Source organism: Drosophila miranda (genome assembly GCF_003369915.1).
Source record: "Drosophila miranda strain MSH22 chromosome Y unlocalized genomic scaffold, D.miranda_PacBio2.1 Contig_Y1_pilon, whole genome shotgun sequence".
In the NCBI taxonomy this organism is placed as follows: domain Eukaryota; kingdom Metazoa; phylum Arthropoda; class Insecta; order Diptera; family Drosophilidae; genus Drosophila; species Drosophila miranda.
The window spans coordinates 7,960,119-7,983,682 of NW_022881603.1; the positions used below are offsets into that span (position 1 = coordinate 7,960,119).

The 23,564-nt window shown below is 48.0% G+C and overlaps 1 pseudogene; it reads right to left on the bottom strand.

Annotated features, from left to right (window-relative positions):
- Positions 1 to 8,175: 8,175 nt before the first annotated feature.
- The window catches only part of LOC117190548, a 37,823-nt pseudogene continuing 22,434 nt past the window's right edge, over positions 8,176 to 23,564 (bottom strand).

The following is a 23,564-nucleotide window of genomic DNA, read 5'->3' on the forward strand; positions in this document are numbered from 1 at the left end:
TATCGGCTTGCGCGCGCTCAGCGACAAAATCAATTCGCACTTGCGTGCACTTCAGACCTTGGCGACCCCGCAGGAGATATCCGATGGGTTGCTGATCTTCATCATAGGCACGAAACTGGACCACAAAACAAAGGAGAAATGGGAAGAGAACTTGCCGACGTCAGGATTGCCTCGGTGGTCAAGCATGGCCTCATTTCTGGAAGCGAGATGTCGGATGCTGGAGAATTTTGGATCAGCCATGGCAACAAGTCCTAGTCAACAGGTGGGAGAAGACAAACCTGTCACCCTTATCACCTCCAGTAACGACCATCCTAACCCCATATGTAACCATTGTAATTCCTCCGAGCATTACATATCTAGATGTCAGGCATTCCTGAATCTCTCTGCGTTTGAACGATACAAAGAAGCAAAGAAGAGCCGCTTGTGTTTGAACTGCCTCAACAAAGGCCATGAATTGCAGAGGTGCAGGTCAGGACTTTGCAGGCATTGCCAGGCCAAACATCACACGCTACTCCACTTTCCATCGGGAACTGGTGCTTCATCTTCCTCTTCACCGGCCGAGGAATCGATCCAGCAAGAGGCCGAGACTGTGCTTCTAGCAAGCGGGTGTTCTAGCCCTCCCCCTCGATCCAGAAATCTCAGCCTAGCCAGAACGTGTTGCTACCTACTGCCCTCGTCCATGTAACAGATCGTTATGGAGCACTTATCCCATGTCGTGCCATTTTGGATTCTGCATCACAGGCAAACTTTGTAACATCTAGACTTGCTGATCAGTTGCAGTTGGATCATCGCTCGTCTTATGTTCACATCTCTGGAATCGGAGATTCCATTCTACCTTCGAGCAAGTCTGTACATATAGTTGTACAATCCCAGGACGCAAGCTATCGAGCTTCCTTCGCTGCAATTGTCACCAACTCAATTGCGGAAATGCAGCCTAACTTCGGCGTAGACGCAAAGGATTGGCCATTGCCGAATAATCTAAAACTAGCTGATCCTAATTTCTCCAAGCCCCAACGTATCGATCTGTTGATAGGTTCTGGTTTGTTCTTCGATTTAATGTGCGGCGGACAGATTCGACTATCAGCCCAATTGCCAACATTGCAGGAGACTAAACTTGGTTGGATAGTATCAGGAAGCATTGATAGCTCGGAGAATAAGCGTGCAGCTTTAGCCGCTTTTGAAAATTCCTCGTGCATCTCTATTGACGATTTTCGACCCACAACGCTGGAGTACCAAAACTTAGAGCAGCATTGCAGGAAGCAGCTGCTCGAGTGCCAGGTGAAAGTGGAAAAACTGCGATCGGAGAATCAGGAACTGCAGCGCGAACTTTTCCATATATTAAAAACCTACATATCCACGCTAAATGAAATTCAACTTTCAACAATTTCTACATTGCCAAATTTCCTGCCATTCTATGCAATTACAGAGGTTCCCGATGATCAAGACGTAATCACGACAAGCCGCCTTCGTAAAGAAGCGCCGATTGCTGCGTTCGACGATCATCCCAGCGTAGCCGCCAGCTGCGCCCAAGCAAGCATCTTCAAGAGGGCCGTTGGAAAAATAGCGGTTCTGCCCCTTCAGGATGGATCTGTTGAAAGCCTTTGCCTTCCAACGGGGGGTGAATGTTCGGAGCAGAACCCAGCCGATTAGCTGCTTGCCAAATAGCACCTAATTCTTGGCCCTCAGCCGCTTATTTTGTTTGTTACTTATGTCTATGTCACTCATTTGTTTGTTAAAGCTTTGGGCTTGCTTGCCCTGCTAAACGCTCTCTGCCAGCTCGCTCTTCGCTATCTCCGCTTTGCGTCTGCCTACCGACGTCGGCCGAGCGAAGCTGCGCTTAGCGATCGGAGCGGCAATGTAAAGAGCAGGCAAGCCACACTTGCAATTTGGATGTCACGCATTAAAGAACATATCGTAATTTTATTTCTGCGCCGAGTTTTATTTAATTCGAAATAATTAGTCGGCCGATTGGGGATAAAAAACATTATCTCCACACCTCCTTCCGCCCCCGCAAAGGATGAAAATCTGGGGATATTATCAAATCTCAGAGACTATTAAGGCTAGAATAACCAAATTTGGTATCCGCACTCCTGTTAGATCTCACTTTAAAACGTATATCTCAAAATTTCGCCCCACCCCCTTCCGCCCCCACAAAAGACGAAAATCTGTTGCATCCACAATATTGCACATTCGAGAAAACTAAAAACGCAGAATCATAGATAATGACCATATCTATCCGATTGCTGAATCTGGATCAGATCAGATCATTTTTATAGCCAAAAGGAACAAATCAATTTGCACTGTCTACGCAGCCCCCGACGTTACGCTCAGACTGATTTTCTGTCTCTCTCGCACGCACTCTTTGTCGTTTCGTTCAATATTAGCGGCGTCTGCCGGAGGAGAGACATACTGACTTAGTATCGGGTATAACTGTAGAATTGCGGTGTCCTCTGCAACTCACAACATTCCCCCTCGTTCCTCTTGTGTTTGGGTCCAGTCCAAGCCCAGAACTCTGGCGTCTCTCTGACGCACCGCAACCTCTACCGATCCCTCCTCTACCGATCCCTCCTCTACCGTACCGTTCTCGGCATCAGTAAACAGTCTACCAAACCATTCTCCTGCGCTGGTAAATTGATACTTTTTATACCCGATACTCAAAATGAGTATTGGGGTATATTAGATTTGTGGTAAAAGTGGATGTGTGTAACGTCCAGAAGGAATCGTTTCCGACCCCATAAAGTATATATATTCTTGATGAGCATCAATAGCCGAGTCGATTGAGCTATGTCTGTCTGTCCGTCTGTCCGTCTGTCCGTCCGTCCGTCTGTCCGTCTGTCCGTCCCCTTCAGCGCCTAGTGCTCAAAGACTATAAGAGCTAGAGCAACGATGTTTTGTATCCAGACTTCTGTGATATGTCACTGCTACAAAAACATTTCAAAACTTCGCCCCGCCCACTTCCGCCCCCACAAAGGACGAAAATCTGTGGCATCCACATTTTTAAAGATAGGATAAAACCAAAAACGCAGAATCGTAGAGGATGGCTATATGTTTCAGAATGTAAGATCTCAACCAGATCGTATAATTATTATAGCCAGAATCAAGAAAACAATTTCATTCTTTCTCGCTCTGTCTCTCTCTAACACACAGGTTTCATGGTCGGTTTTGCCAATTGCAAAATATGAGTTCAAGGATCTCAGAACCTATAAGAGCCAGAGCAACCAAATTCGGTATCCACACTCCTGTGATATCGGACCTTGACCGTTTCGTGTCCAAATTTCGCCACACCCCCTTCCGCCCCGCAAAGGACGAAAATCTGGGGCATCCACAAATCTCAGAGACTATTAAGGCTAGAGTAACCAAATTTGGTATCCGCACTTCTGTTAGATCTCACTATAAAACGTATATCTCAGAATTTTCTCGAATGTGCAATATTGTGGATGCAACAGATTTTCGTCCTTTGTGTGGGCGGAAGAGGGTGGGGCGAAATTTTGAGATACACGTTTTATAGAAAGATCTAACAGGAGTGCGGATTCCAAATTTGGTTACTCTAGCCTTAATAGTCTCTGAGATTTTTGAATATCCCCAGATTTTCGTCCTTCGCGGGGCGGAAGGGGGTGTGGCGAAATTTTGAAACAAACTCGTCTCGGTCCGATATATTTGGAGTGTGGATACCAAATTTGGTTGCTCTAGCTTTTATAGTCTCTGAGATCTAGGCGCTAATGTTTTACTCTAAGCAAAGCCGCCTATGCTACGTGTGTGTTAGAGAGATACAGGGCGAGAAAAAATGAAATTGTTTTCTTGATGCTGGCTATAATAATAATACGATCCAATTCAGATTCCGCAGTCTTAAAGAAATGGTCATTCTCTACAATTCTACGTTTTTGGTTTTCTCATATCTTTAAAATTGTGGATGCCACAGATTTTCGTCCTTTGTGGGGGCGGAAGTGGGCGGGGCGAAGTTTTGAAATATTTTTGTAGCAGTGACATATCACAGAAGTCTGGATCCAAAACATCGTTGCTCTAGCTCTTATAGTCTTTGAGCACTAAGCGCTGAAGGGGACGGACAGACGGACAGACGGACGGACGGACAGACAGACAGGGCTCAATCGACTCGGCTATTGATGCTGATCAAGAATATATATACCTTATGGGGTCGAAAACGATTCCTTCTGGACGTTACACACATCCATTTTTACCACAAATCTAATATACCCCAATACTCATTTTGAGTATCGGGTATAAAAACGCAGAATCATAGATAACAACCGTTGTGAGTTGCTGCGGACACCGCAACTCTACGGTTATAACCGATACTTAGTCAGTATGGCTCTCCTCCGGCAGACGCCGCTAATATTAAACGACACGACAAAGAGTGCGTGCGAGAGAGACAGAAAATCAGTCTGAGCGTGATGTCGGGCGCTTCGTAGCCACTGCAAATTGATTTGTTCCTATTGGCTATAAAAATGATCTGATCTGATCCAGATTCAGCAATCGGATAGATATGGTCATTATCTATGATTCTGCGTTTTTAGTTTTCTCGAATGTGCAATATTGTGGATGCAACAGATTTTCGTCCTTTGTGTGGGCGGAAGAGGGTGGGGCGAAATTTTGAAATATATTTGTAGCAGTGACATATCACAGAAGTCTGGATCCAAAACATCGTTGCTCTAGCTCTTATAGTCTTTGAGCACTAGGCGCTGAAGGGGACGGACAGACGGACAGACGGACGGACGGACAGACGGACAGACAGACATGGCTCAATCGACTCGGCTATTGATGCTGATCAAGAATATATATACTTTATGGGGTCGGAAACGATTCCTTCTGGACGTTACACAAATCCACTTTTACCACAAATCTAATATACCCCAATACTCATTTTGAATATCGGGTATAATAACATGGGAAAACGCTCTACAAAACAGCTCGCCCCCTGCATCAAGCCCCCTCAACGGCTCACATGGCGACATACGGACAAAGTTGCCAACAACAGCAGCAGCAGAAAGCGACTTTAATTGATTTGGTAACAAAAGTTGACTCTCCTGGCAAAATTTTTGATGGCCAGCTACAAGGGCGCCCGACCAGGTCCTTCTAATTGCAATTTGTTCTGTCGCCCATGAGGGCTCTTCAATAACGATTTATGTGCCTAACATTTGTTACATAATGTCGATAAATTAAGGCAACGACTTTTCCGACAGCGACAGGTTGAATCGTTCATCAAATGAAATTTAATTAGCAATCACACGGCTGTCTGTCGATTATATGCTCTACAAGTTGACTTGACTGATGGATGAATGATCGATGTGGTAGCGCTGAGAATAATAACTGCATGTTTCATAAACATTACAGAAAGGACTCTCCTGCTATGTATCTACCTGTCGGGAAATGCTATTTCTGGCCCAATATCTGATTGGCTAACCTGTAGACCGATTCCCCTTACAGATTACTTTTATTTTATACCGATTTGGGTCCAATTTGATGTCAATAGCTGCTCTGTCACTACAAGCTAGCGTTCAACCGATCAATACTATCCCATATGCATTATAGGGCTTTTCCAACTGGCGCTATCCCATTTGAAAGCAGTAAAGGAAGCATTAAACTAAGATGCAAGCTGCAATATAAACATTTATCTGATATTACTACAACAAATGGTATTAAGTTCAATTTATCAAACCATCTGACCTCGAGCGAAAACAACTAAGTAACAGCGATGCCCCACAAAGGAAGGAAACTTCAATGAGTTGCGAATTTTCCCGGAAGTTAGTGGCGATTCCAGTACGACACTTTAAATGCCACCGACTGACTGAACTGGATTAATTCATTAAAATACTTGTGTGGCGAAGGGAGATCTTGGTTTGATGCGTCGGAGAGCTGGTGTCTGTTTGATTTATCGACAGTCTTTAAGTGCTTGCTAACAGAATGGATTATTTTCCAGTTTTTCAGCGTAGAACGGATAAGAACTGTCAATGTAACAAAGAAGTGCACATGGAATGGTCTTTTCTTTCATTTTTGCGACTAAGTCAGCAAAAAGAGCACTAATAATCTTCTTGGTTCGGCAACTTGATTTTTAAAGCACCTGTAAATACTTTGCCGATTATGCTGCCAGCAAAGTTGTGTTTTTACTTTTCTATAGTTTGGAATTGTTTTAGTTCTAGAGTTTGCGCACATTTCCTTAACCGACAACCCGAAAGTTTTACGCTCAGGATTGTGATGTAACGATAATCCAAAGAACAACCCTGTAAACTACAAAACTTTCATAACTTCAGGAAAAGCGTTTTGTGGAAAGTGACTGGAAAGATGCCCCTGCCTTTGAGCACGTTTTATATATAATGTACTTGAAGAAACTGAAAAGCTTATGAGGATATTATAAACACTATTTGCATAGTGTCTATCCTCTAGTATTCCTCGTCGTCGAGGAGCGTCGGTAGATACCACTAATATTTTCTGCACGTTAATTTTGGAAAAATCACTGTCCATCGATTGTATATTCTTCCCGTAATTTCTTGACAAACCGCGTTTCATCGAGGGTTTTTTTGTTGCTAGGACAATCGAGGCGCGACTCGCTCCCTAGTGTATAATTATAAGACATTTTAATCTGGGTGTGGTCTCATTATTTCATTGCGAATAATGTGAGACTATCAGCTGAATGATATCTATCTAGAATCTAGATTCTGGAAGCTAACTGCTATGGAGGAATATTCAAAGCAGCCAAGCTTACAGTTTCAGAGCAGCCAGCTTCAATAGTTTTAGAGCAACATGTTTCATTAGCCATAGTTTTCATAGTTGTATTACTCTCAGGAGAAGTAGACTTGTTGGAAAAGCATATAACTGAAATATTTGTTGTAATGCATCAAAGGGCAATAGTATAGTGTATTATCTATTATACTAGCTATCAAATTTCTTGTGTCATAAGCTGTAAGTCCTGTCAAATCAATATCCTTCCAATGCGAACCAAACACGAATAGATTTCGAACGGTTATGGGCATATCAAGCATATGGTAAGAATCCCACGATACACGTACACTCTCTACCTGAGGGTAAGTAATTTAGCATTTGCTATTATGCTTACATGGCAGCAATATGTGTGCCTGTGTACTCTGCACTCGCATCTTGTACTTACCGAAACGATTTATAAATGCCGACGTAATGCGCTAAAAGCCAAGCATATTAAACCAGTTTTCAGATGTGGCCTGCCTGCCACATCGTGGCACTGCCAGTGGAAGTGGCAGAAGAACTGAGAGGTACGTACGGTAAGACCATATATCTGCGAGGTTTTTGGCACTTTTGGGGCAAGGCAAGAAAAGTTGAGCTTTGCGAAAAGGGTTTATTTATTCTAATTGGAGTTTTCGGCTTAGGCCGCAAAATCGCATAAATTATTAAAGCCAGATGAGATGAGTGTTGGCCAGAGATGGAATCAGATGTTAATTGTTTTGTGGAGCCACATGGCAGTTCTCCCAGTAGCCGTAGCCCCCATATGACATACATCTCTTCTGTGGAGGCAATTCTCACCTAATCAACCCCTGTGCGGCACTATCTCACCTCTCATCCCCTGTCCTGGGCGCCGTGTCCGTGTCTCTCTTATCTGGAAGCATATTCATTATACGAATTATGTTCATGTCTCGGATTGGCATTCTTTTGGGACACATTCGAGAAAAATTGGCAATTTTTGAAATCGGAAACTCTGCAAAAAGTGCCAGAAAATAGGGGAAAAAGAAGGAAAACATCAAAGAAAAAGGGAAACAACAACAAAAGGCCACAGGATTTCCAATCGTTTTTATTGAATGTTTCCGAGCGAAAAGAAAACCCAACGTTGGACGAACGAAGGGACGGACAGACTGGCGATGGCGATGCTGCAATCCCGTAGTGGCCGTCGCGTCGTGTCCGTCGCATCCGTATCAGCGAGAAACCCAATATAATCTTTTATTTCTTTGTCTCTCCAAGGGTCGTCGATGGGATGCCTGGGTCTGAGTCTGTGTCTGGGCCTGGTCTGCGATGCCGAGGATTTTTCATTTTAAAGACTTTGACATTTTTTTCTCTGGCAGAAAAACGGTGCGACGGAATTGGCAGATTAGAAATGCTCGAAACGCAGCGTGCGACTCTCTGTGTGTGTGTGTGTTCCGTTTCCACAGTGGGAAAAACAGGAAGAAAGCCAATGTTTTTTTTTTTTTGGTATAAATTAGATTTTTATTTTTCTGCTTAGTTTTTGAGTAAAAAGGATTATATAAAATCGTATTTAATGGATGGTATTTACACTTAGGATTAGCTCAACTTTTGCCGGAGCACTTAAATATATATTTATATGATTATCGCATCTGCATAAATCGATTCTGAATCGCTGTCTTTTTTTCTGTATACATCTGTTCGATGATAAAATTATCAATATTTAAATAGGTCTATAGCCTAGGGGCTCGGATGGATGTGGCATGAGCCAGCTACCCCGTTCTGGGGTGGCATGGTGGTTGCTTCTAACAATAATTAGGGCGGGGAATTGGTTCTGGATCTGGTACTGGTTCTGACTGGAGAACGGGGTGGCGTACAACTAAAAACAAAGTCTTTAAATAATAATTAGAGCTTTCCAGGAGGCACTGCTGCTACTGCTGGTGCTTCTGATGTTGCCTCTCCTTTAATAATGGCCATCTCACACCTCGCTCGGACTCCCTTCAGCTTCCGCCTCAACGGAAACGAGGGGTATGGACGGGTGGCGGCTGCGGTTCACTTTCTCTTGGTGGCAGACGCGAGGGGTGCGGCGGGGGTGGCCGCCGTCTGCTGACGTGGACTAGCCCCACTGCCGGCCTTGGCTAGCGATGATGGCGTGTGGCTGGATGGGGCTGTAGCCGCTGCAGTCAGCTTTCCGTTGGGCAGGGCTGAGGTCTTGGGGCTGGCTGCCGATGTAGCCGAGGAGGGGCTGGGCAGGTTGACGGTGGGCAGCATGGGCATGATCGGCTTGTGGTCCCCATCGCCTGCCTGGCCATTGGTCGCATTCTTCAGCTTCTGAAGGTAGTCGTTGAACGCCTCGTTGCCCGCCCGCTGCATCCGCGTGAGCTGTTCCATGAGAACCGCCTGTTGGTAGTTGTACATCGCCGGGGAAATGTGCCCGATCTGGGCAAAGTTGTACAGCATATTCGACTGATTGGCGGCCGCTTGGGCAGCCTGGGCCACCTGAGCCCGGATCAGGTTCTCCTTGATGAAGTTGTTCAGATCCATTTGACCGGCAGCGGCCGCGGCACTGGAGGCGATGCTCAGCGGGGCGTTTAAGCCCGGCAAACCGGGATGAGGCATAAGTTTTCCCATTTTCCCTTGGACACCACCCCCCAAAGCGGCGGACGAGGACGGGGGCGGTGTGGAATTCTTGTTTGCCTTCTTGCCACCCGCCTGTTGGCTCTTCAGCGGAGGACTCGGCTTCTGCGCCGGGTGACTGCCGTTGGGAAGCTTCTGGGGGGGCGGCAGAAAGACTGCTGCTCCTCCGTTGGGGGACTTCTTGCTGGTAGGCAACTTCTTGGCGCCGGTGTGGACCTTGCTTTGGGGCTGGCTGAAGTTGAATGCGGGCCCCAGGCTGGGCAGCTTGGCGGCCATGTCTGGGATCTGTGCGTTCTGGCGAGGCAGAATGGGTCGGAACTTCTTGGCCGCCGGATCACCGTTGGGATTGGTTGATCCTGGTGCCGACTGTCCTGCCAACTTTGGTGACTTGTTCTCGCTGGCGGTGGGCGAGTGGCTTCCCATCTGGGCACTGCGCTTCTCCGGACTGGGCGTCTTCTCGCTATACGCCTGCGAGGGCGTCAGCACGGTCTTTAGAGGCGTGCCCTTGCCGCTGGCGGGGGGCGATATCTTGGGGGTGTGATCCCTCGGGGAGCGGTGGAAGGCGAAGAGGGTGGCGGGGCTGTTTGCGGCAACTGTGGCGGCGTCATACGCGACATCAGTGGTGGAGTGCGTCCGGGTGCGGATGCTGGCGGCGACTGCCGTTTCTGGGCCTCCGTGACGCTGGCGGCTGACTTCTGTCCCTGGTCCTGCGGCTGGTCCGGCAGTTTTACGATCTCGATGTAGTTGTTGACGGGACTCGTGTGCTTCGGATGCGATCCGTTGCTGGCCGACGAGGAGTCGCCGTTGTCCCTGGAGATTGTGATCGACAGCGAGGAGGGAATGTTGATGTTGCACGAGTTGAGCAACGACTTGACCTTCACCTGTTGCTTCTCGGGCGCGTCCTCGTGGCTGGGACTGGCGCCACGCTGGAAGGCATGGCCGGAGGACGGAGCTGCTCCCGCCGGATTGGTGTTCTGGTCGGCCTTCGTGGGCGGTGATGGGAACAGCGACCCCGACAGCAATACCCCGCCGCTGCCGCTGCCGCCAACACCACCACCGAGCATGCTCTGCAGGTAGCCTCCGGCGGTGGCCTGGCTCGGCTTGGTACTTGCTCGCCGCGTGTACTTGTAGGTGGGCATCGTGGGGATGTTGTAGTTGGGCACGTACTGCGGCGAGCTGGGCGAGTAAATGGGCGAGTTGGGCGTGTACATGGGCGTGCGGCATCCGTGCGGCGCCTCCCGGCCCTTGGACTTGCTGGCATTGAACAGGGCCAAATTGAGGTAGTTGTTGGCCGCCTTGTTCTGGCTGCCATTGGAGCTGGGAGCCGGATGGGGTTGCGGTTGATTGTTGAATCCCGTCTTGACGTGGCCTCCGCTGGTGTGGCGTGCTGCGTGGGGAGCTGCAGCACCTGCCGGTGGCGGCGGTGGTCCCATCTTGGAGTCAGCCTTGGGCCCGTACACATGCGACTTGGCCGAGGTGGTGCTTGTGCTGCCTCCAATCGACTTGATCTCGGTGCCAGCGTCTTTCAGCAGACGGTTGACATCGTTGGGAATGTTGGCGAACGGATTGGGTCGCGCCGCCTTGGGCAGAATAGGGTGGTAGCGCTTGGCGATGGGCGTGCGGTTGCCCGGAGCCGCCATCTGCATGACCGGGTGGTGGGGCGAAGGCGGAGCGAATTGTGCCGCGAGCTGGGGCTTGCGTGACGCCAGCATAGGGGGCTTTGGCGGTGGCGGCATGAGCTTCTCCAAGCTGCCGACAAAAGGTGGCGGCGTGGTCGGAGTTGGCGGATGCGAATGAGAATTGGTGGCGGGCAGACGAATCTTGAAGTCCTCGCGAGGCAGGGGCGGCGAGAGCTTCGGCTTCTTGGAGACGGCCTTGACGGGTTCCTTGATCTTGCGATTTGAGGAGGCGATCGACTTGGGTGCCATTCCGGCGGGCGGCCTCCTCAGCTCCCTGTCCTCCAGGGTGCACTTGGACCCGCCGCTGTGATGCGAGTGGGACGCGGACCCAGAGCCAGAAGCAGTCGTTTTCGGAGGGGTAAGCGCTCTGTGGCTGATGGGGGACCTCTCCGGGGACTCCACCTTCACCTTGATGGGCGTCAGGGCAAAGGACTTGAGGAACTCCGACTTGGGATCCTCGTGGAAGGAGCTGCTGGCCACGCAGCGTGGACTCAAGGTGCTGACACCGCTGGGACTGAGGATGCGCTCGGTGCGTATGGTCAGCGGAGGCACCGTCAGCGGGCTGGGACTCTTACGCCTCCGATCGCTGCTGCTGCTCGAGGACTTGGGACTGCCGTCCTTGTCCTTGCTGCGGTTCTTGGAGCGCGACTCCTTCTCCGGTTTCAGCGGCTTCACGATCTCCTTGCGCTCCGGGTCGGACATGTTGATGATGGTCACGCTGTTGTGCTTGGACAGATCGATCTTCAGCTTGATATTGAGCTCCCCGCTGGGCGATGGACAGGAGGAGGAGGAGAATGGAGTGGTGGGCGTGTGATGATTGCTCTTGGCGCTCGACTTGGAGGACTGCGGCGAGTGGCTCTTCTCGCGCTTCTCCAGCATATTCCGGTTGATGATCAGCTTGAGGGGCTGCTCGCTGGGCACACGGATCTCCTCCTGCAGCTCCTGCTTTATGCTAGCAGGCGGCGATACCGGAGCTGCTGTGGGCGAGGTTTGCTCTACCTTCGGCGCTTCTGGCACCGGCGTCGGCTCCTGCTTCACCAACTTCAGGGGAGCTGGGAGCATGCGGCGTGGCGGGGGCTTCACCTGTCGCTGCAGCGACTCGTACACCCTGAAGTAGAAGCGCATGGGCGCGTCCCGCTTCCACGTGTAGATGTACGCAATGTCCATGAGGGTGTAGTAGTCCAGCAGGACGATCGTCTTCACCTTGTACATAATGTCGATGCTGAAGCGCTGCACGTCGATGTCGAACTTGTCGTAGACGAACTTCTTGAGGTGGCTCACCCGACACATGGCCGGACACTGGAGGTACCTCGGACGCAGGGACTCCACTTCTGATTCGGTGCTAAGTTCACTGTTGGGCCAGAGAGGGATGAAAGAGAGTGGCAGAAACCATAGATTAGTGGATGAACGGGAGGGGGATGCGGATCTGGCGCTATATATAGGACCATATTGGTGCTGATGAAACCTACCCCAACTTCGCGTATTCCAGGGACAAGGACATGTTATCCGTGGGGCCGAATATCAAGTGCTCCGTATCATCGCCCCGCTGCTCGGGCGTGGCCAGGGCTGCCTCCTGCGGCCGATCCTTGTAGAAGGCCCGCTTCCGCATCAGCTCCCGCTCGTAGAGGCCCGGCACGAGCTTGTAGACGATCGCCTGGAGCGTGGTGTCCGATCTGCAAGGATAGGGATTAAGAAGACAACGGTTACAACTCGGTTTGGTTCACTTCGATTCATCCTGGTGCGTGCTCATTGGAATGGAAAGGACTGTGCGACAAAGACATAGGAGAAGGAGAAGGAGTAGGGGCAGGGGCAGAAACCAAAGTCGAAAAAGTCGAAACAGAGGCACTTCCTTGGCGCGGAAATGAGAACACACAAAGGGAGGAAGGAAGAGAGACAGGACAAGAAGCGCCCGTACAAATTAGGCGGCAGATGCAATTTTCTATTGCTTCAATGGCACGCAACAAAAACGCTAAACGAGGGGGAACGTTGTGAGTAGCTGCGGACACCGCAACTCTACAGTTATACCCGATACTAAGTCAGTATGGCTCTCCTCCGGCAGACGCCGCTAATATTAAACGACACGACAAAGAGTGCGTGCGAGAGAGACAGAAAATCAGTCTGAGCGTGACGTCGGGCGCTGCGTAGCCAGTGCAAATTGATTTGTTCCTTTTGGCTATACAAATTATCTGATCTGGTCCAGATTCAGCAATCTGATAGATATGGTCGTTATCTATGATTCTGCGTTTTTAGTTTTCTCGAATGTGCAATATTGTGGATGCAACAGATTTTCGTCCTTTGTGGGGGCGGAAGGGGGTGGGGCGAAATTCTGAGATATACGTTTTATAGTGAGATCTAACAGAAGTGCGGATACCAAATTTGGTTACTCTAGCCTTAATAGTCTCTGAGATTTGTGGATGCCCCAGATTTTCGTCCTTTGTGGGGGCAGAAGGGGGTGTGGCGAAATTTGGACACGAAACGGTCAAGGTCCGATATCACAGGAGTGTGGATACCAAATTTGGTTGCTCTGGCTCTTATAGGTTCTGAGATCCTTGAACTCATATTTTGCAATTGGCAAAACCGACCATGAAACCTGTGTGTTAGAGAGAGACAGAGCGAGAAAGAATGAAATTGTTTTCTTGATTCTGGCTATAATAATTATACGATCTGGTTGAGATCTTACATTCTAAAACATATAGTCATCCTCTACGATTCTGCGTTTTTGGTTTTATCGTATCTTTAAAAATGTGGATGCCACAGATTTTCGTCCTTTGTGGGGGCGGAAGTGGGCGAGGCGAAATTTTGAAATATTTTTGTAGCAGTGACATATCACAGAAGTCTGGATACAAAACATCGTTGCTCTAGCTCTTATAGTCTTTGAGCACTAGGCGCTGAAGGGGACGGACAGACGGACGGACGGACAGACGGACAGACATACATGGCTCAATCGACTCGGCTATTGATGCTGATCAAGAATATATATACTTTATGGGGTCGGAAACGATTCCTTCTGGACGTTACACACATCCACTTTTACCACAAATCTAATATACCCCAATACTCATTTTGAGTATCGGGTATAACAAGGAGAGGCAGCGCCGCAGCAGAGAGGAGGGGGATGGAGAAAAAAAAAAAGGGGAAGGAGGATAAGGAAACTACAGCTATTGCTCCTTGGCATGTGCTGCTGCTCGACGATGGTGACGATGGTGATAGAGCGATGTGGTGTGGCATGTTGGTGGTGCGGCGGTGTGGCGGTGGTGGAACACAGGAACTCTCGCATTAAGTCGCCTTTCAAACAGCTCTGCTCGCTCTCCTCTTCTCTCCGGCCCATGCAGGCGCTCACTTCAATCATTCCTCACACACACACACACACACACATGCAACCAACGAAAAGAAAAAGAATGAAGGAGAGTGGAGAAACCCAAAAAGGTCTTAAATGGAATAGAAAGATGAAGAGATGGAATAAGAAGATGAACGCGAGGGAAAGGTGAGCTACGGCGCAGATGATAAAGGGAGGGACAGGCAGGCGCTACGGAAGGGAAGGTAAGGGATCTAACCATTGAAGGGCACCGATCTGCCAGACTGCTCTCTCATTATCTTATTCGTAGACCTCGGAAATGTGATATCTCTGCAATCAATCTATCAGTATTTATTAACCTCCGAAATTGGATTGGATTTAAGCCAGCGATAGACATCAGTGAATGATCAAACAAATTAGAGATACCAAAACTTTTACCTCTCTGCCCCTCCCAGGGGCAGCTCAACTTCTTTTTCTTCTTTTTGTCTTTTTTTTTGTATCGCACTCAATCATTTCAATTCCCATGCCACCCACTGTCAGGCGACTTCTTCAACTTGAAATAAAGTTTGAGCTCTTTCAACTTTTATTTACTCTCTCCCACACTCTAGCTCTCCCGCTCTTGCTCACTTTCAGTTTTAGCTTCTTTCGGAAATCGCTCTTTCACAAAAAGAATACCAATGCACGCAAGAGCAACAACAACGAAACAGAAGCCGCAACTCTTCGTGCTCCCTCTCTCACTCACACGCGCTCTCTTCCCCTGCTTGTTGTTTTTCAGCTGTCCTGTCCCTTCGTCGGTGTCGGCGCTGCGTGGACGTCAACGTCATTGTCGTTTGCCGTCGGCGAAAACTGAGCGCAAGACCCGCCCGTTAATTATCTTTGCCGTATTTCGATTTGTTTTCTTGGAAATGCGAGTCGTCTTGCGCCGCCAGTTGTCGTTGTTGTTGTTGTTGTTGTTGTTGCTTTTTCTGCTGCTGGAAGTTCTGCGTCTATTTTCCTTTCTTTCTTTCTCTTACTTCTTCCTCGTTTTGGCAGTTTATATCAGATGATTCTGCTGGCATTGTCTCTCTTCGTCAGTGCCTAAAGGTAGTCTACGGCGGCGGAGACAGCTATGAAAACATGGCCGAGGCCTGACACAAATACGGTGAAACCACAGTGGAGGGGAAAAACGTATAATCTTGGTACTACGGAGTATATGTATAATTTTATTTACAGAAGAAATTTGTAGAAGAATTGCAGTAAGGCTTTCTATGAATTAGTGCATCTTCCGTCTACACAGATTCCTGTAGAGATCCTCGAAACCTCTCCAAAGCCTAGAAGATCTAAGAGCGGTTCTATTACTATGAGATCTATGAGATCTATAGCACCCAAAATGAGTGGAAAAGAAGCATGGAATTCAGTTGAAGTAATGCCTTATTCAGAAGACGCTTATTCCCGCCATTTGGTGGAAATCTAGTTTAGAGTGACAAATATTTGTCCCCCACCTTTGTACAGTGAACGTTCGATAATAAGCAACAACAACAAATAACCCAAAATTGTTCTGAAACTATCTAGCGATAACCGAGTGCTGTTTATCTATCTTAGCCGCTAAGAAACACTACCTATCCTCGTACGCGTAGAGACGTAGAGAGTCTTCGAGTATCGTCTGAAATGTCAGACACTACAACTCGTATTATTTTGACCGTTGCTGTTGTTGTGCCCCCCTTCCCACAGTGCAAGCTTTATTTGCTTTTACAGCAAAAGGCGAGCTTTATTTTGTTGTTGTTTATCTTTTCAATGACAAACTGAGTTCGAGTGAAACTGACTTTTCTTTTGTGTTTCGCTGCTTCTGCTGCTGTTTCTTTTTATACCCGATACTCAAAATGAGTATTGGGGTATATTAGATTTGTGGTAAAAGTGGATGTGTGTAACGTCCAGAAGGAATCGTTTCCGACCCCATAAAGTATATATATTCTTGATCAGCATCAATAGCCGAGTTGATTGGGCCCTGTCTGTCTGTCCGTCTGTCCGTCCGTCCGTCTGTCCGTCCCCTTCAGCGCGTAGTGCTCAAAGACTATAAGAGCTAGAGCAACGATGTTTTGGATCCAGACTTCTGTGATATGTCACTGCTACAAAAATATTTCAAAACTTCGCCCCGCCCACTTCCGCCCCCACAAAGGACGAAAGTCTGTGGCACAATTTTAAAGATATGAGAAAACCAAAAACGTAGAATTGTAGAGAATGACCATATCTTTAAGACTGCGGAATCTGAATTGGATCGTATTATTATTATAGCCAGCATCAAGAAAAGAATTTCATTTTTTCTCGCCCTGTCTCTCTCTAACACACACGTAGCATAGCCGGCTTTGCTTAGAGTAAAACAATAGCGCCTAGATCTCAGAGACTATAAAAGCTAGAGCAACCAAATTTGGTATCCACACTCCTAATATATCGGACCGAGACGAGTTTGTTTCAAAATTTCGCCACACCCCCTTCCGCCCCCGCAAAGGATGAAAATCTGGGGATATTCACAAATCTCAGAGACTATTAAGGCTAGAGTAACCAAATTTGGTATGCAAATAAATTTGCACTGGCTACGCAGCGCCCGACGTCACGCTCAGACTGATTTTCTGTCTCTCTCGCACGCACTCTTTGTCGTGTCGTTCAATATTAGCGGCGTCTGCCGGAGGAGAGCCATACTGACTAAGTATCGGGTATAACTGTAGAGTTGCGGTGTCCGCAGCAACTCACAACGTTCCCCCTCGTTTCCTTTCCCTTTCCGTTTCCCCTTCCTATGCCCCTTTTTTGGGTTAAACAATAAACTTTCGCAATAAATTTAATTGGAGACTTGAGACTGCCTGAATACTGCGCGACTACTACTTCTACCAATATGACTGGGGCCACTAAAAATTCATGGAAAGCAGAGTCAACCAGCCAGCCAGCCAGCCAGCCAGCCAGCAGCATCCACGGGGCACAAAAGACACTTGTTTGCAGTCAACCTTGCCTCCTCCCCTACCCGTAAGGCACTTCACACCATTTGGCCAGGGACTCAGTGCCAGGCAAAGCAACGAAAAGGTTCATCCATTCACCTGTTCTTCATTTCGTCTGCCCCCAAAATATCGCCTCGCTTTGAATTTGTATTCATTATCTTTTTGTGTGTTTGTGTGTGTGTGTGCAACGGGAGAGATTACAACGTGCGGCGCTGGAGGCAGGCGGCAGCATTGCTTGGATTGGGGGGAAACGTGAGCGTGCCACCAGCGGGTGGTTTTCTGTACAGATTCCCATTAAAGTTGGTGCTGCAGCTTAAATAGATTCTGCCACATCTCCGCCTGGTTGCCTGCCTTCTACACGAAACGTGTTTTTCATTACGCAGCCACATTCCCGAGTAATAAAGTTAACCACAGCCAAAAGTTTCCACAAAGGTGGGGGATTCCGAGAAGTGTCTTGTCTTAGTTTATGCCCCACTTTGGGGCCAAAGGTTTTTTGATAAACTTTTCTGCTTGGCCACCGCTTCTCAACCACAATTACCTACCACGCCCCCCACGCCACGCACCAACAGGCAACCCGTCAAACGATACGGAAAGTTGTGGGGTTCGAAGAAACTACTACTCCGATTCCACAATCCACCCACTGGCAGTGGTTTTCCCCGGGGAAAATCAATCTCTAAGTGAACTAAAACGGAAATGTTCCCCCAAACCCCCCCCCCCCCCCCCCCCCCCCCCCCCCCTCCAGACACTTTTAGGGAGGTCCCGCATGACAATGAGTGGAAGTACTTTGCCAGGAGTCAAAAGCTAATCAGTGAAGCTAACGGAACGGAACCAATGGAAAACTGGAAACAAAGATAACATGTCAAAACTCAACTTGACGCAGCTTTTCCATGAGATATTGGATTCTATCAACTGAATTAAAAACACCAATGTATGTTCATGTGTACTTCCCACAAAGCTCCAGAGGAGTCTATACAGTATACAAGATGCAGATCTATATATATAAAGCAGATTTCAAAGAGTTTTGCCAATGCCTGAGCTTCCTTTTACATTCCCCCATGCCTCATTCCCTCGTCAAGTGGCAGACATTGGCTGGCATCTTCCAGGCATCTTCCAGGCACCCACCAGGCTCCTTCTCCATCTCCTATCCATTCCATTCCATTATTGTATCTATCATCTAATCGGTGTTGTCAAAGACAGACAACACGACGAACGACTCTATCTGGGCACGCTGAAGAGTCTACTCACTTGATATTCGGCTTGGCGTTGTTGATGACCATCTCGCACCGTGGACAGAAGCGATCCTTGCGCAGGTGATTAATGAGGCAACTGTGGCAGACTGCAAACAGAAAGAGAAAAAGTACATTAGTAGGGCTCTCAAATAGTGCCATTGAAAGAGGCAAATTAGGATGGGGGTCTGTGAATCGGCATAAATAAATTGTACAGATTTCTGTTTCCCAACTCCAAGTCGTCCTCCCCCCAAATTGAAACGATTCCAATTTATGTAAAAACATTTCTGCTGCTCCGCTTGCTCCGCCACTCTTCGCCCAAGCGCCCGAGCACTCTACCTTCTGGGCAAAGGAAACGCAATCAAGGCTCGCTCCCACCCACTCACACACCCACCCACAGTCATGTAGCCAAAAGGAAAAGCAGGGAACACACACAGAATATACAGAGGCAGAAACGAGCCAAGAAAAAATTACTGCAAAAAAAGTTGTTTTGACTTTAATGCCAATGCCAGGGTCCTGCACGCTACAACTGTCACCCAAGAACCAGAGACCAGCATGGAACAGGGGTCTCTATCTCTTTCTCCCTCTCCCAGTCTCTCTCGCTCTCTTTCTTTTGGCTTGTTACGCTTGTCCGTCAGTTTTGGTCCAATACCGAAAATGTAATGCAGGAAGGAAATTCGCAACAGTCCGTCTTTTGGTGGGGTGGCAGGCAACAAAAAGAAAGCAGAAAAAAAACAGAGAGGAAAAAAAAAGGAACTCTGGTCATGTTGCTGCCCCGAGTGAGATATGCTGCTACTGCTGCTGCTGCTGTTGCCACAGCGACTGTGAGACTGCAGCAACGAAGGCAGCTGTTGCCTGCCGCCACACACGGTCCACAGTACACACAGTACACAAGTCTAGAGTCCAGGTTTGCCCTCTGGGCCGAGAATCCAGTCCATGTCCAGTCCAGTCCAGTCCGGGGCGTTTGACAGTTAGATGGGACTCCCGGGTGCTCTATATATCCGTCTGTCTGTTTCTCTTGTTGGCTGCTCCATTTCGTTTGAGTCTCCCTCTCATTCCCTCCGCAACTCTCTGGCTGTCTGACCAACAGATTTAAATGAGCCTGACCAAATGTATCCACGGCCACTGTGTGTCCATTATCAACACATTGGTTTCCTAGATTTACGAACATCAAAAGGAGGAAGAGGCGGAATAAAACGGGGAGGAGTTGCAAAATTAACCTTACGTCGCTAAAAGGGGGCCACATTTAATGGCTGAGAGAGAGAGAGAGAAAGAGTGTGTGTGATTTATGGTTATATTCTTTAGTTTTATTGGTTTAATTCCTTTCTGGGAACGCCAATGTCTTGGATTATTGGTGATTTCGGTAACTTATAGTCTCAGAAAGAATTACTGGGAGGAAAAGGATCCCCCAATCTGTTCCAAGAACTAAACCATCTTCAAAAATAAATCTTTTAAATAATATTCTTCTTTCCCGAAATAATGTCATTTTTTTTGTTGATAATTCTTGAAAAATCCTTCAAATATTTGTATATATTTTTGGGTTATTCGCGGTTTTGAAGGTACATTTTAAGAATGTGTTAGCCATGTTTAAACGGGATGGATCCTCCTCTCTCCTCATCGAATGTCCCACCACAACAGTTGCCTGCAACGGTTTCCCAATCAAGAGTCAAGTACTTAGCCCTACTCCCTGTTTCCCTCCTTGCATGACTCGAGCCGTTAATGGGCCCACAAACTTATCGCCCGACAACATCTGCGTGTCGTCTGTGGCACGACACCACCCCGCGTTCACCCCCCTTTCGGCAAACATAACTCATCGCGGCGAAGAAATTTGCCGAGTTTCCAGACAGTTACAGGAGACAGGGCAGTGGGAGATGTGTGAGTGGAACGGGCTTATACTCATTCTAATCAAGGCAGAGCGATTAGGCGATGCAGCACGACTAAGCTGAGAGGGAATTCTGCTTCATGGAGGGACAGAGGGGGGGTTGGGGGATGGGGATACTTACAGGAGTGCAGACACTCGACAATTGTCGTGGCATTGATCAGGTAGCCCTGGCACAGGTGACAGATGATGTGCGGATTAACGGCAGTCAGCAGGACTGGTCGTGGCGTTGTTGCTGTTCCCAGATCGGTGTACCCCGGTGCTGCCAAATCGGAAGTATCTGCTGCCTCCTCGTCAGCGGAGGCGCCACCATTGCTGCTGGCATCCTCTGATGTGGCCGTTGTCGTCGACCAGGCCGACGATGAGCAGCATGAGGCGGAGGAGGAGGCGGCCTCGACTGATTCGACGACATTAGGAGTAGTTGCCGGTGGCGTTGATTCCTTCTTGATGTTCTTTTCTAACATGCTTTTTGCTGATGCTACTGTTGCTGTTGCTGCTGCTGGCGTTGCTGCTGGTGTTGCATTGGTTGTTGTTGTTGGTGTTGCAACTGTTGCTGTTACTGCTGCTAATGTGTTTTCACTTTTTACTTTAATGCTGCTGACAGCAAAAACTTGCTGCTGCTGCTGTTGCTGCTGCTTCTGCTGTTGTTGCTGCTGCTGCTGTTGCTGCTGCTGCTGTTTCTGTTGCTGTAGCTGCTGCTTCTGCTGGCATTGCTTCATTTGCATTTGCATTTTATCAGCACTTGTCGACGTCACATTTGTTGCAGTGGCAGTGGCAGTGGCTGTTGCTGCAGTTGTCGTTGTTGTTGGCGCTTTCAGAGACAAAGCCAGCTTTTTGCTGCTATTGCTGACAGTGCTGCTTTTGGCTGCTGCTTTCGCCGCTGGCGCTGGAGCTGGCTTTTGTGTGTGTGCCATTGTTGTAGTTGCAGTTGCAGTTGTTGTTGCCGCTTTCGACTCAGGCGTCATCATAATCATAATACTCGTTGCCTCGAATTCGCTCGTGTGTGTTGCACAAGCGTCAATCTGGAAAATAGACAAAGCAGAAAGTTGAAATTAAATGTGAAATGCGAAATGGAAATTTGTTAAGCGAGCGAGGAGCTTTCATGCAGATTGTAAACAAAACCAACGCCATGGCAAGAGCTTTAAGCTTTAAGGACGGACCCAGAACTCTCTACGATCGGATTTCGTGCTCTGTTTTCCTAGGAGATTGGAACCCAGAAACGGCTGTTAATCGGAATAGCTGGAAATCGAAGCCAACTGTGAGTCAACAGCTGATCGAATGAAGAAAAGCGATATCAGGGCATTCTGTTATCTTTGTTGGCCCACAAAACAGATCCAAAACCAGACATCCAAAGCGGTATTTATGCAACATTTAAAGTCAAAACAATGGCCTCAAAGGTCCAAAGAGGCACTAAAGAAATAGCTTTAAGGCAGCAGAGGAGGGGAGGGCAGGGCACAAGCGGGGGAGGGATTTTAGAGGTAGACGAGGTGGTGTGGTTCCTTGTTCTGCCGCCCCTGACATTAAACAATATGTAAGCCATTATATGCAATCAGTCGATGGATGCGGGGCCTCCGATAATGGATGTGTTGCTGTTTGGGCGCCTGCATAGCAGTGTTGCCATGGGAATGTTTTCAAATATTGAAATCCACAGCACTCGGGGGAGCATTGAGCGCGCACAGACTCCGACTCCGACCACCACCGAAAGGGGTGAAGGGATGGTCGAGTGGTGGGAGTGAATGGCTGCCCAGACACCCGGAGTGGCAAATGGCAGTGGCAAGTACATGGAAAATGTATTCCAAACAATTTCAAGCTGTTTTTGCATTAACGCCCCGTTAAAAAGTCAAGGTACGAACACGAAAACTTTTCCCAAAAACTTTTTCAGTCAACGAACCGAATGCGAAAATCATACCCGAATGGGAAATTGGAATGGGAATAAAACTGGGAATGGAAATGGAAATGGAATATGAATGAGAATAAGGAAGCGCAGAGTGGAGGAGAATAATAGACCTTGTGTCCGGGCGAAGCCTCTTTAAATCCTTTTTACAGCAAAATTTAAGAGGCTGGCTGCCGACACAAGACTTTAACCCTTCCTTCCCATTCCCATGTTCTGGTCCCATTCCCACAATATATACAGGCGGCTTTTTGTTGGCGGAGGGGAGAAGAAACGCGCGAGTTACCAGTTCGTCCTTCTTCTTTTTGTAGATGGTCCTGGTCGTTCGTGTATGGGTTTATATTTCTGTCTTTTCCAAAGATTGGTGTTTGAGTTTGAATAAAGTATGACTGTTCGGGTTTGAGTTCCAAATTGAAGTGTTCTGAGTTTATTAATTATGTTCTTAGGAAGCCTTCGCAGAGGCTTTGAGTTTAGTACATAAGGCATACATAAGTATAAAATGTTGCAACGGGCTAGCGTATGTGAAACCGCCGAGTCGGCATTATGCCGGATGTCGGGTTCCAGTTTCGATGTTGTTCATGTTAAGATGTGTAGGCGGTTGTTTGTGCCGCGGTATGTAGAATGTTGCAACAGTCAAAGTGGTCAAAGTGTTGAGCTGGACATTACAATGTCCGGGTTGAATGACATAGTCGTTCAGTGGAACATTGCCATGGCCCGAGGGGGTTTAGGTGGGGGTGTCGCGGTACCGTTATCGGTAACTCCTCCCCCCTTAACTTGGAACGATGGCCACAATGAGGGTATTGCCAACGAAGCCGTGGCAGGAGTTACAACGGAGTCCAGGCTGGCGGGTGTGAAAGTTATTGTTCTGCGTTTGAAGATCCATACGAGGGTTGTGGCTATGAGCAGGATTACGATGAGCACATAAACGGCTGTCAAGTGTGCAGTTGCTTGGTCTCTTAGTCGGATAACCTCCAGGCTGTTCTCCAGATCGTTTAGGTGTAAGTCTTGAAGGCTCAATTCCTTATTTGAGGTTAATGTCGTTAAGTTTTGAATATGTGGCATGTTGATCTTAATTTTGTCTGCTATGGTGGTGGCAGCGTCGACATATTTGATGCCGTCCGCGGAGATTGAGCAGTTCTCGTAGTGGATGACCATGGAGCCGCTGAACGTCTTGTCTGACATGCAATCGGACGTAATATTTACATTCTTGGCGTTGAAGATTAGTAGTAGACCCTTTATTGGTACGAATATTCGCGGTTGGTTTCCGCCGTTGACGATATTGCAAGTCGCTTTGTTATTGTTGAGTAGGTTGATTAGACAGTCTGGATTTG